Source organism: Macaca fascicularis, chromosome 5 (genome assembly GCF_037993035.2).
Source record: "Macaca fascicularis isolate 582-1 chromosome 5, T2T-MFA8v1.1".
NCBI classification, from domain to species: Eukaryota; Metazoa; Chordata; class Mammalia; order Primates; family Cercopithecidae; genus Macaca; species Macaca fascicularis.
Genome location: NC_088379.1, coordinates 110,207,172 through 110,220,500, shown reverse-complemented (window position 1 = coordinate 110,220,500; position 13,329 = coordinate 110,207,172). Strand labels below are relative to the sequence as shown.

Sequence of the window (13,329 nt, the reverse complement as noted above, 5' to 3'; positions counted from 1 at the left end):
GCTTCCATTTTTGTTCCCTTTTTAGAGATAGAGGAGAGAGAGAGATTTGTTATAAGAAATTGTCTCTTGCGATCATGGAGGCTGAGAAATCCTGTGATCTGCCATCTGCAAGCTGGAGGCCCAGGAAAGCTGGTGGTATAGTTCCAGTCCAGGCCCCAAAGTCTCAGAACTAGGGAAGCCAATGGTATAACTCCCAGTCCAAGTCCAGAAAACCAAGTAACAGAAGCATAGATGTCTGAGGGCAGGAGAAAGTGTATGTCCCAGGTCCCAGTTCAAGAAGAGAGAGAATTCTACCTTCTGCCGCTTTTTGTTCAATTCAGCAGTGGATTGGATGATGCCTTCTTGCACTGGTGAGGGCAATCTTTACTCAGCTTACTGATTCAAATGCGAATCTCTTCCAGAAACACCCTCAAAGACACACCCAGATGTAATGTTTTACCAGCTATCTATTAGCTTAGTCATTCTGACACATAAAATTAACCATCACATAGATAAAGAGTAACAAGAATGACCCCAAGATTTCTGATCTGAGCAACTAGAATGATGGAGTTGCCATTACCTAAGAGTGCATTTTAGGGTAGTTAAGGGAGAGAGGTGTTTAATTGTAGATAATTTAAGCGGAATTTTAAAGTAGTTAGATATAAAAGTCCTGACTGGAGATTTACATTTTGGAGTGTCTAGGGCACAGATGAAGTTTAAAGCCATGAGACTGGATAAGATCAGAAAGATAGTGAGTGTAAACAGATAAGAAAAAGTAGTCTAAAGTCTAAACCCTGGGTCACTTCAGTGTTAGGAGGGTAGCAGGGTAGGAGATAAATCAGGGGGCTGGTTTTCTAAAAGCCCTGGAAAGAGAACATCAAATGTTGCTGATGGGTAAAATAAGAGGAAGACTGAAGTTGATCTTTGAATTTAACAAGGTACAGTCACTGGAAACCTTGAAAAGAGATGGACTAATGTGAGTTTAATAGATAAAGGAAAAAAGCAAATTATGACATTGGTATATACCACTCTTTTAAAAAAATTAACTAAGGAGTGAATGGGTGATTGGTAGAGGGAGAAAGTATGGTTTAAATTGTTTAAAAATGTATTCCAATGGTAATACTACAGTTGAGAGGAATAGTTTGATGATGACAAACAGGGGAGAATTGCTGGAGTGAGACTCTATGTGTGGTCCAGTGAGAATGGGAGAGTGTGTCTTTGAAGAGAAACATGCAGAATGTATTCCAGTGGGAGGAAAGGAAGAATGTCTATATACAGATATTAGAAGGTAAGTAGACATGACAGCAGGAGGTCATGGAAACTGCTATTCTAGTAGTTTCTATGAACTCAGTGAAGGAGAAACTTGTATAAAGAACAGGGAGATGGTGTTAGAGGTTTGAGAAAAGAAGATATAAAACAGAAAGGAAAAGGAAGAGTAAATGTAATATAATTGCTCTGCAACATTAAAGGCCCACTTGAGTAACTACCATGAAGCTAACATGAGACTTAGATTTGTAAATATTTTTCCAGCCATATGTAGCTATTCAGGGAAGGGAATGGAGCAGGCATTCCTTTACTGTGTTTACTTTGGTTAAACACAGCTTACAAATCCCAAAGTAAGGGTTTAGCCAAGAGATAGCTAAATAAATTGAGGTTTAGGAAAGAGAGTGTTCAAAATGATTGATCATGGAAAATTTAGAGTGTTTGAAAGGGAGTGTTTATAATGATTGACCAAGCTGAGTATGTAGGGAAACAGAGAGGCATGGGAAGATGACGGTAACAGTGGCAGGATCAATGGATTGTAGGTTCAGTGGGAGAGACCACTGAAGGATATTTGAGAGCCAATGATTTGAGGAAGTGATCCAGAAATACAGGAAGCGATGAGTAGACAGTGGTTCCAGAGTGTGACCACAGAGTTTAGTGACAGAAGGGAGGTGGGAGAAAAAAATAATCGAAGGAAGGTGATCAAGGAGGCAAGAGGACTCGAAGAATTGTATGGCTAAATACTGAAAATACTCAAAATCAAGGAAAGAGTTGTGGTGGTGTGAACCAAGAGTTACAGCTAAAGTTTTCATGGATTGAAGAAAGCCCTTCAGTCCTTTAGATGATTTAAACAAGAAACAGAAGTAGGGAGCGTAGTCTTATGACATTACTGTTACAGCAGTGGAGAACAGAGTTTGAATAGCATGGAACAGTCTGGAAATGACAATGACGAGCAAGAAGGAACCTTCCCCAGGATCACAATTTGACAGCACTAACAGGCCATGCAAGTGCTTCCCAAAGAACCACATTTCAACAAGAGCAAGATGAAGGGGATTTTCAGAGAAGCTATTGAGAACACAGGGGGCTTTGCTGATGGCAGACACTCAGTCTCAAAAACCAACAATGTCAGGAGATGGCTACTAGAAGGTGGATATACAGAGCTATGTATAGAAACTGGAATGTGAAAAATCAACAATGCTCTGGGAAGCCAGGGTTTATGGCTGTGACTGATACAACAGTAATAAAGTATATAAAGAGATGAGTCCTAATGGTCCTTGGCCAGTAGTGGAGGAGGTAAGTGTTGGGGAGTATGCAAAGGTTAGAATTTATGGGATTCTCTTCTCCCATAAATCATCTTGATGGCAGTATGAAGACCAGAAAAGGAATGATCTTGACTGCACATTTATCCATGTAACCACTAGGTCTTTGAAATTGTTTACTGACAAGTTTTTCTTATTGCCACATTTATTGGTTTCAATCTGGGGCAAGCTCAAATATGTAGCAAAAGCCTCTAGTTTTTCAGTTTTTCCATGTAAAATAAATAATAATTTCCCATAAAATAAATCATGAAATAACCATAGTTTTGGCACACAAATGAGCAGAAGCCAATTTTGGCATTGTACTCCAAGCAGCAGTAGAAATAGGAGTTTCCCATCTCTTCCCAAACCAACTAGTGGTTAAAAACTGCTCTGAGCACAACTCTAGAATTGCCCCTAGAAACTTCTTTCAAGCCTTTGTAGACCTTTCAGCATCAATGGTTCACTCACTTTAGGAATATCCTTTCTTTCGGGAATCTTTTTTTTGGTTAACATCTCCCTTCCAGATGACTTTTTGTGAATCACCCTTCTTGTCCTCTGAAGTTCGTCTTTCCTTCAAACAAACTGTAGGTTTTCCTCAAATTGTCTGCATTGTCTCCTTCCTCTTCCATCCTCTTGCTGGGATCTTTATCTAAAATGCTGCTAAGGGACAAAATGTCTCACGTCCTTTAAATCATCTTCTCCAATGTAAGTCAGAGGGATACTTTAAAACAAAAATAAACAAAAACACACAATGGAGTACAGATATATTGAAATAAACAACATATATTGGCCTCTTTTTACTCCTAAGCAAGTCTTTTTCCTCAGCATAACCTTAAAGGCTGTATGCAATTTAACAGTATTCTTCTTTCTGGGTCTCATTTCCCATCACTTGTCTCTTCTTGATGTCTCATTACTGCAGCCACAATCAACAACATACCATTTCTGGGCTCTGCTATGCACTTGTGTTTCCCCAGCTTTTGCTTACACCCTGTCCTTTATGCCAAATATTATTTCTCCCCTTCTCCAGTTGTTAGTCATTCCACTTCAAAGACTTCTCTTGTGAGGTTTTCCTCTGGAGCATCCCAGACCTCCAAATTATCCAGGCTTTCCTCATTGCTTTTATTACACTATATTGATACTTACAATACAGAGATTTTTAGGGTCTGGTTTTTATTACACTCTACTTACTTAAATTCTTCTTTTTATAGAAGAGGTGAGATAATTATAATATTAGACCTGTCTTTGTGTGTTTCCTGTCTGAGTACCCTCTATTAAATTGTTAGTTTTTCAAGGAAGTTTCTCATTCCTTCAGTACTTGCCATTATGCCATGCACATAACGTGTTCAAAAAATACTTATTCAATTAAAATGTGATAGAGAATAATCTAGGCTGGAAAGAAAGAGTAAATGGCTATTAGTTGAATTAAGACATGGCAGTAGAATATAAGTTCCATAAGGATAGGGATTTTAACATGTTTTGTCTTTTAAGAATGCTATAAAAATATATTGAATAAAAAAGATTAATTTAGGAGATTTCATACTTAATATTTAACACTTGATCTTGAGCAACATACAGGTATTACATGAATAGTGGGGTTGGCTACCTCCCAATTAAAATGCACTTTTGAATAAAATGGCGGCTATTTTTCTCACAGTCAACGTTTAAAAAAATCAGAACAGACATAAAGGAGAAAAATGTTTTCCCAAGTATAATACTAGAAAAAATAGCCATTCTTTCTGTTACAGAACTTTAAATTTTAAAGAATGCCTATGTTCCTTAATTCTATTCAATTTTTAAAATCAATCACTCTGGTGCTGAATATTTTTAAATGAATATGACACTTTGCATGGATCCCATAAATAAACAAAACGTGCACAGCTTTGTTTATGTTAGGAACCTTCTGCTAAGTGTTGCTTCTATTTATTTACTTTTAAATTATGCCAGATTTTTGCAAATTTGAGTCAGTTTGGGGATCAACTTGAAATTTTAAGGACTGGCTATTTACTTTGCTTCTGATTACTTGCAAATATGTTAAGGTAATAGTTTTAACGGCCAGTAGAAGGTATAAGAGGAAAATATTCAAGATATACTTAATTATGGAAATAGATGTACCTTGCCATTTTTAAATTGTTTCTCTTAATTTCTTTTAACTTCCTCATTCTCTTTGCTTTCTCCTCACATCCTATAGCCCTATACCTTATAGATCAAGTTCAGATACTCCCTGATTTATGTAACACAGTATAAAATGTCTGCAATGATGAACATGAGATAAGTTTCAATAAAGATAGGTCAGTAAATCAAAACTTTGCTGGGAAAGCCATGCTGCTAAAAATAAATCCTGCTTATAGGCATTCATAGCTGAAATTATAATTCACTAATTAACCCATAATAAAGAGCTGGCATCCATAAACTGACTTTCTCTTGTTATATGTAATCTGACATGCTTCATGTGATTTAGGGCTGGTTAGTTTTTCTAAGACAATAGAAATCAAGTGATAATAGACTTATATAAGACAACAGACACTGATACTGGTCTCACCAACAACCATCCAATTCCCTATCTTCTTTTCTTTTCCTGAATGCTTTTTAATGCGTGGAATATGATGTTGGAGCAGTAACTGTGAGGGAACTACTTGAAGGAAAAAATAAGATAATGGGAATAATGAACAAAGAGATGGAAGAAACCTATATTACGTGTGACATCTATAAGCCACACAGGTTGTTCCTTGCCTGGAGTCTGCCCTACAAGAGACCTCATCATTTAAGCCAGCCAGTTTGAGTAATTTTCTCTTACATGTACTCAGAATTCTCAAAACCTTCTTTCTATGTATTCTTTATTAAAGAATGAAGTTATTTTGTTTTCTCTAACGAATGAATATACCTGTCTGATTTCCTCTGCAAGGAGATTAGCATGCAGTAAAATATCTAGAGGCTAGCTTTTTTTGGACATTGTTCAAATGTTGGACTCTTGATACTTGGTAAAGAAAGGTATGTAAATCAATCAGTGTTCCCATTAGGTAACAGAGTTATTTCTTTTTCACTAATATAAAGTAGCCAAGAATTACAGGAATAGGATATCTTTTAAAATAGAAACATTTTAAAGGAAATGCCATCATATCATCATGCATTTTAAAAGAGCAAAGTAACAAATAGGTAAAAACGACTGCTCTTTCAAGCAGTCCTACCACTATAAAATGTTAGCAGATAACAGAAAGGAACTGGGGTCTGAACAGTGTCGCCCTCTTTTTAAAGAGTAGTTGTTCCCAAAGAAAGAAATACAATGTTATTACGACTATCCAATTCACATTACTAGTCATTTTGTTGATATTCAATGAAATATAACTCCTGATTCAGTGGTAATGAGTTCATACAATTGAAAATTTCACATTATTTACATTCTATTTGAAAATTAGTTCGTATTGGAATATGTTTTAGGTGAAATTGGTTCACAAAAAAGGGATACAGATAAAATTGAATATGATTTTAATATTAATCTAAATATAATCTTGTGGGATACAATTTCAAAGAGGAAATGCTAACTTTTAATATAAATAAAGGTGGCTGCAATGTTCACTGCTTTACTTAACTGACCTATAATGGGGATACTGATAAGGCCATTTCTAGCCCCTAGAATGCCTTTTTGCAAATTAGACCCACCAGAACATGGCTTGGCAAGCAGAGCAATGGGCTGGATTCCAGCTCCTACTTGCCCATTTGGCCAGGCATTGTTGTGCAGTGAACAGCTAGCACAAGTGTACTTAGTTGCCTTAAGTTACAAATTCCAATGCTTAGGTGGGCAAGTGTTAGACAGCAGGGAATGCTAAAAGTGCCAGCAAACTAGAGACTCCATCACTAATAATAGCTACAGCTACTATTTCCAGGATGGAATGCAGACACAATACTTACAGAACTTCCAACTTTCAATAAAAAACTGGAAGTCTAATTCAGTTTGCTTTAACACCATGGATACAAACACAAGGTGTTTGAGAATCAAATTCAGATTATTAACTGGCAGTTTCTAACTGGAATTAAAGGAAGTATGTAGCCACAGCTACTTGCTCAGATACTACTGTTAATCCCAATCCAGTTAGATTCAGAAATGTTGAGCTCCTGGAGGTGATAGTGCAATCTAACAAAAGTGGGACAGAGGCTATGTTTTACATCCAAAGTAAGTCTCAAGTAGCAAAGACCATAGACGTAGATATGGAGGGGACAGAAAAAAGAAGCAATAAATGTTAAATTAACTCTGAAGGAAAAAGAAAAGAAGTGTGTAAAATTAAGTACTATGTAGGGAGAACATAGTTGTGATTTTCAGGTAGTTTGCTTTTTATATTACTGTTCTACTAAATAGCTCCAACACTTTGCTAACATTAATTAAACCTCATGAACCCTGTGAGATAGGTAATTACTATAATTAAACTGATATTCCAGATCGGTAAAATGAGAGGTAGAATGCCTAAGGTCATAATGATTGTATGACCCAGGTTGGCAGAAAAACTACGTGTTCTTACATCATGTTACTCCCCTTCTAGGGGGGTAACTCTCTTTCTCTCTCTTTGCTCTCTTCCTGTTTTGATTAAGAAGATATAATGATAGGATAAATAAACTTGGTCACTGAGAAGTTAAACTGCAAGTTGATCAGTGAAGTTCAAAGACAAACTAGAAAAATGCCTAAATAAATGATCTGTATTCCATAAATAACATATATAATGTGCAAATTCCATTTCAATTAATTGCATTTATTTTAAAAATTTCCATTCAAATTGCTGGTTTAGCTAAATGCATCAGTAAATCAAGAAATCAATGCATGTAAAGCATTCCCCATACTACACAACAGCATATAAAAGACTGTCATTAGTTTGGAAAGAGAACACAACAGACAGACAGAAGGAACTCTTCTTGTTGCTATAACTACGGCATAACAAAGGTCAGCACTGGGAAGGAAAAAAACCTTTCTGGACTGAACATTAACAACTCAGGGATAGTATCTTGAATTCTTCCTCTCAACAAAGAAAAATAGAATTCTTTTTTTAAAAAAGGGAGTTAATTGAAGATAAACTAAATGGAAACACACTTTAAAAAAACAAGCATGAAGAGTGGCTTTGATTTCAAATAAAATACTGAGACTAATATTAAGAAACCTGTACTTTTGCAAATGCAGATATCAAGGTTACACTGGAAGTCTAAAATCTCCAGGGAAAAAAATATAATTTTTGTGTTCACAACCATTTTGTAAACATTTCTTTATTCTACTTAAAAATGGCAAATTCAAAAAGGGTGACATTATAGAATAGGAAATGGTTTAAGACAGATTTAATTTTGGAGTTTCACAGAGCTTAACAATATGACTTTTATAAACCTAATTTTATGTCTTCACAAGGTACATTCTTGAAGTAACTCTGTTATTAAAAATTGAAGATTATTTTTTCTAACTGGGTAAGTCCTGCTAGCAATTTGAAGATTCAGAGGCCTCTTAATAAAATGTCCAGTGCCTGTATGTAAGCTTGCCTTAAATAAAAGGTCCACTTCTTCCTGTTGAGAGGAGTATTAATAGAACATTGGTTACCTAAGTTATTGAATTTGGAGTTTTGATAGAGAATAGGAAGAATTGAGATAGGGGACTATGTTATTGACTTCCAGTGTCCTGTGTGCAGAAGAGAATGGGCGAGAGCAGAAGGAAGTGACACCATCACATTCTGGACTGCTGTCAGGGGAACACGGACTATTGGCACACTGAGCACTGTGGACAAAGTGTTTCCCGGTTAGCTCTTAATTACAAATTTCACCACAGGATTTCCTCACTTTGTATTACTTTACCATTACTTAGCTATCTGAAGAGATTTATGTTCCAGAAGGCACGCAGGTAGTTCTGTGATTAAGGAGAATTTTGCTGGGACAAAGGCCAGCACGGGATGCTTTGATTCTGTCAGGCAAAGGAAAAGGGAGACCCCAAAGAACAGCTTGGGGCCCACGTTACAAATCTGTGTTTAGATTTGTTAGTGCCTGGAAGCTATTTACCATCACTTGGTGTTTTGTAGCAAAAGTGATCCATTGTTTCCTTCATGAGTAACTACTTTGACAAAATCTGGAATGTTATTGTTTATATTTTCTAATAATCCAATGAACAAAGGATAACAAATATTTATGGGAAAGTACAAGGAAAACAACAGCTAATAAAAATCAAGCTATGTCAGTGAGCCTATGGAAGAAGAAACATTCTTCTGGAGTTTTCCCTTTCTAGCCTATCATTGAAAGTTTGGATTTCTGTGTTTGGGGATAGCACTTTCCATGGAGTATCAGAGCTATGGTTTTATAGAAATGGAATTTATATGATGAGAAAAAATATCATGAGTAAATTAAAATGGGGCTATACCAGATTTGGTCTGGCAAAGAACAATTCTAAAAATTAATGCCCAGAATAATACTTGATACATATTTGTCTAGTGTCCAAACTGTATATGAAAATATGTGAATATGTGGTACTTGATTAGCTTAGTTGATTTGAATATGATGTTAATGAGGCCAACGTAATGGGTTTAACCCTGTGAACCCATTATTTTCATTATCCTCAATTGTCACAGTTTTTATCCTTAACAGTGGCCAGCCATTCCATAAGTACCTCCTATTAGTCATTAGAAAGACAAGGTAAGAGAGTAAAGATAGCTGGAAAAACAGCTCAAAGCACGTGACCTACTGTGTTGGCAGGTTAAAAGTACCAGCTTTGAATATGAAGGTCAGCATTGTGATAACAATGTATCAATATTTAATTAGAAGTGAAAGAAAACAACAGGTGTGCAGAATATTGATTTTAAGAAGTAGCTTCATCAAATCCCAATCGTTAAGACACCAAGACAACTTCCCAAAACGTTCTGAAAATGTTAAATCAAGGGATTTAAAAATATTATTTCATTATGCTATAATAATTTTTTATATGCAAAAATTTATTTTATGGAAATAATAGTACTTCAGTTTAGCTCACAGTTCATTATTAATTAAAGATTTTCTCCCTTTCTGGTCATAAGGCAAATGAAGTTTTCTGAGCTAAGTGGATCTGCTGGGATAGTGGGTTCTTAGAAGGAATAATAGTAGATTAGATTCAAAAGATGGAACCAGTTGGAGAAGGGCTTCATGAAATTAATTTTATAAATTTTGCACTTTTATCCTATAGGTAATGGGGAATTTACTTCCATACATCTCATGTATACTACATTATTTCAATATGCATGACCCAGAATGTTTGGAACCTGCCATGTGGTAGGCATAGTAGGTATGAGGTGGGACACAAAGCTGAATAAGACACAATTCCCAATGTCAACCAACTCAAATTCTGGTAAAGGAGCCAGGTAAATAAAAATCCTAGGTAGATCTTTGGCCAGTCAAAAGAGTTAAAGAAATTATTCCCTATTTGTTTTAAGGGAATATTCCTTCCATAATGAGTGTGATTATTTACTATATTCATAGTGAATTACTGTGGCAAAAGAGGTGGTCCGCAGAGCCCATGAACATGAGTTGAGATGTGAGTCCTTGGATATTAGGTAAGAAAGCTCAACACACCTTTTCTGACCTTCATGTTGTGTATTTTCTTATGACTAATAGTAAACATCTCATTAGTGGGAGGTTAAAAAATACCTCTTGGTTTGAAAACACCAGCAGACAAGTTGCATGTTCCCAAGATTTATCTCAGTTAATTTTTTATTTATGCTATTTCCTCTGATTGTGTTACTTCTGCTGTCTTTTTTCTTCAGTAAATTCTTGTTTGAATATTCTAACCTTGCCTTGGCTATCCTACAAGTATTTAAGAAAGCTTAGTTCTTTCACAGTTGCCAAAGTTTCCCTGAAGTCATTAAGACTGTTTTCAGTGGTAATCAGCAAAATAACTTCCAGGGAGCAGAGGAATTTCAAGGTCACATTCAGGGCTGTGTGGTCTACTTAATCTCTTCATCAGATTATTCACCTTCTGTGTTACTCTATGTGGAAGACAGCCAGCTGTCCCTCAGAATTGTTTCTCTACGCCACAGTAATAAAGCTGCATCTTGGAGTTGGCTGCCCAGTAATCTTTGCAGCTAGGTGTGGCATGTAATGAGTTTTTGACAATTGCATGTGAGCCACAGTGCTATGTTCCACTTCAAGACCAAGACCTTTAAGAAGCCATCATAGCTCCTTCATGCCCTTCTGCCAGCTTCATGTAGTTGATGAGCTGTCCTTTGGAGATGAAAAACGTCCCAAGATAAAAGGAATCTTAATCTATGGATCACTCATAGAGAAGAATGGTCTCTGATCTGAAATTCCCACCCTGGACTGTTCCATGAGAAAACATATACTTCTGTGGATTTTGCATTGCTAAATTTTGAGGTCTATTTATTTCAACAGAATATGCTACCTTTTTGAAGATTCTGGATAATGATGAGGATATTGATAATGATTATGATGGAAAGTAGCAGTATTTTAAAGATATTTCAGAGCAGAACAAAAAATGTATGCCGAGTGGGGATACTTTTTTTGGGCGATGCTCAAGATGGGCTTTTAAAAAATTCCCATCAGGTTATCTATGAAAGCTTTGAACTCTCTCCTAGTTAAGATTTTTTAAAAAATCATAAATCAGGGTAAAGGCACAAACCACTTCCAGGTAATTGGAAGCTGTCATGGGCATTTTGCAGAGAAAACAACTTCACTTTTTGGTGTTTCACACAAAAATGTGGACTTAGAGAGAGTTATCGGAGAACTGAGTGTTCTCAGGTATTATTATTAAAACCCTGATATGTCATTTTAAAGAAGACAGACATAGACTAGTGAAAGGCATGGTGCATATACGTGTCTACACTGGTATAAAAAATTAATGGATATGAGATAGATGAGAAAAAATATTTCCCCTGATCATATTTGGCTAAGTATGCAATCAATTCCCTAGTGGAAAGGCAATAGAATGCTATATCAAAGCCATGAGGTATATTGTTTATAATTTATTTTATAAATTTAATTGATGCCATATCAACTAGGGGCCTACAATCATAATTAAATCTGAGGTTCTAGTATCAAGAGAAGGTTTATTGATTGATTAATTATTGATAGTGAGAATAGGGTAGAGGTTATAAACATAAGGCTTTGGAATAGACTGGATTGGGTACAAATTTCAAACTTTTTACATACTAACTTTATGACTTAATCCAGGTTACCTAATTTCTCTGGGCCCCAATTTCCTTGTTTGTAAAATGGAAATAATAGCCACTTCACAGGATTATTGCAAGGACAAAATAGAATATCTGCAAATTACTTAGCGCAGGATCTGACACTCATGGATCATTAATAGGGGCTATTATTATTAATTATTAAGACCAAACATTCTATAGTTTTCCTTTATCAGCTAGAAAGTAAAATTCATTGGAATTTAGAACATATTTTCTCTCATGTGTTTAAGATTTCATTTTGAAAGTAAGCTTAAAGAGTCTCAAAAAGGAAAGCATGAGAAAAGGAATTTCCAAAAAGGAAAATTTCCAGAAAAGAAAATTTGGCAAAAGAAAGCATGATGTCTTTATTTGATTAAAAACATTGCTTATTTATAAACTTCAAAATTTCTAACATTGGACTGATATTTTAAATATTGTGAAAAGATGTTTAAGAATCTATCATTTTTCTAGCATGTTTTCACTCATTAAAAAGTGACTATATTTTCCTGATAAACTTCCTATGAAGCGTAGCTAAAACAACAACAACAAAAATCAAACGGAAAATTTCCTTTTTTGTTTTTATAAGGCGTTAGCACAAGTATAAAAGTATCTTATTAACTTGAATAATTAATAGCCATCCAGTTATTTTGTCTATGTCAAATAACTAGTAATAATCAAACAGCTTATGCTTTAAAAAATTACAAAACATGTATATTAATCAATGAGTCACAAAATACACCTGTTTCCTATTGCAATAGTAGCCCACTCTTGAAATAACACCTTCATTTAGGCATACACACACCACAGTTTTAAACTTGCTATCAACAATTTATCCTCCATAGTTGGTAATGTCTTGATATGGTCAAAGTCTATCTTTTGAAATTCAAATACAAAATGGTTTAAAATGTCTTTTCAGCATTTTTTTCTTATTAAAGAAAGAAAACATTATATTTTCCTCACTTATCTGAAAAATTAATATTGCATTACTATAAACACTTTTAATTTTAATACAAAACTTTCACTCTGCTTGATAACACCAATTTAAATAATCTTGTTTTTTCTTTCCTACTCTATGACTTACCTTAGCCACTGTTTTTCTCTTAGAAAAAAAATTGTTCAAAAGTATTCATAATTCTGTATCTTATTTTTATAACTATTTCCACTAGAGTATACTTTAATAGTAGGATAGCATGTGTCCACAAATATTTTATTTGAGGCAGCAGTGAAGAGGTTAATTTACAGCTGCATTTATGAACGAGCTTTATTTGTATTTGACCTGCAGTAAAATATTTATATTTCAATTCATAAACTATGTTTTCCCAAGTGGCAAGAAGTGAAATGTTAATCACTTACTATTCTAAAATAGACTGAAATACAAAAGTTTTTGTTTAAGTAAAGTTTGAAATTAAAAAATAGGGCAGTGAGTTAAAAATCGGATTTATTCTTTGTAACTACCAGTAGGAATAGTAAAAGAGGAGTTTGGGAGGAGAGAGAGAAGAGAAGAGTAGAGGAGAAGAGAGACAGAGATTGAGATGGATTTTGAGATTGGCCAAGCATCATATCACCGATTTTTTACATTCTGGAATAATAGTATTTCTAGTATTTCGAGGGTCTGAAGAACCACA

General features: G+C 35.0%; 1 long non-coding RNA gene across 15 annotated transcripts in view; it reads right to left on the bottom strand.

Moving 5' to 3' along the window:
* The window catches only part of LOC102119997 (uncharacterized), a 166,667-nt gene that overhangs the window by 148,673 nt on the left and 4,665 nt on the right, over window positions 1-13,329 (bottom strand). For 2 of the 15 annotated variants that reach the window (XR_010586931.1, XR_010586938.1), the window contains exon 1: window positions 295-377. The exons of the other annotated variants lie outside the window; for them this stretch is intronic. This is a non-coding gene — a long non-coding RNA (uncharacterized lncRNA). Of the gene's footprint in view, window positions 1-294; window positions 378-13,329 lie in introns of those variants that run through there. 15 annotated transcript variants of the gene reach the window in all.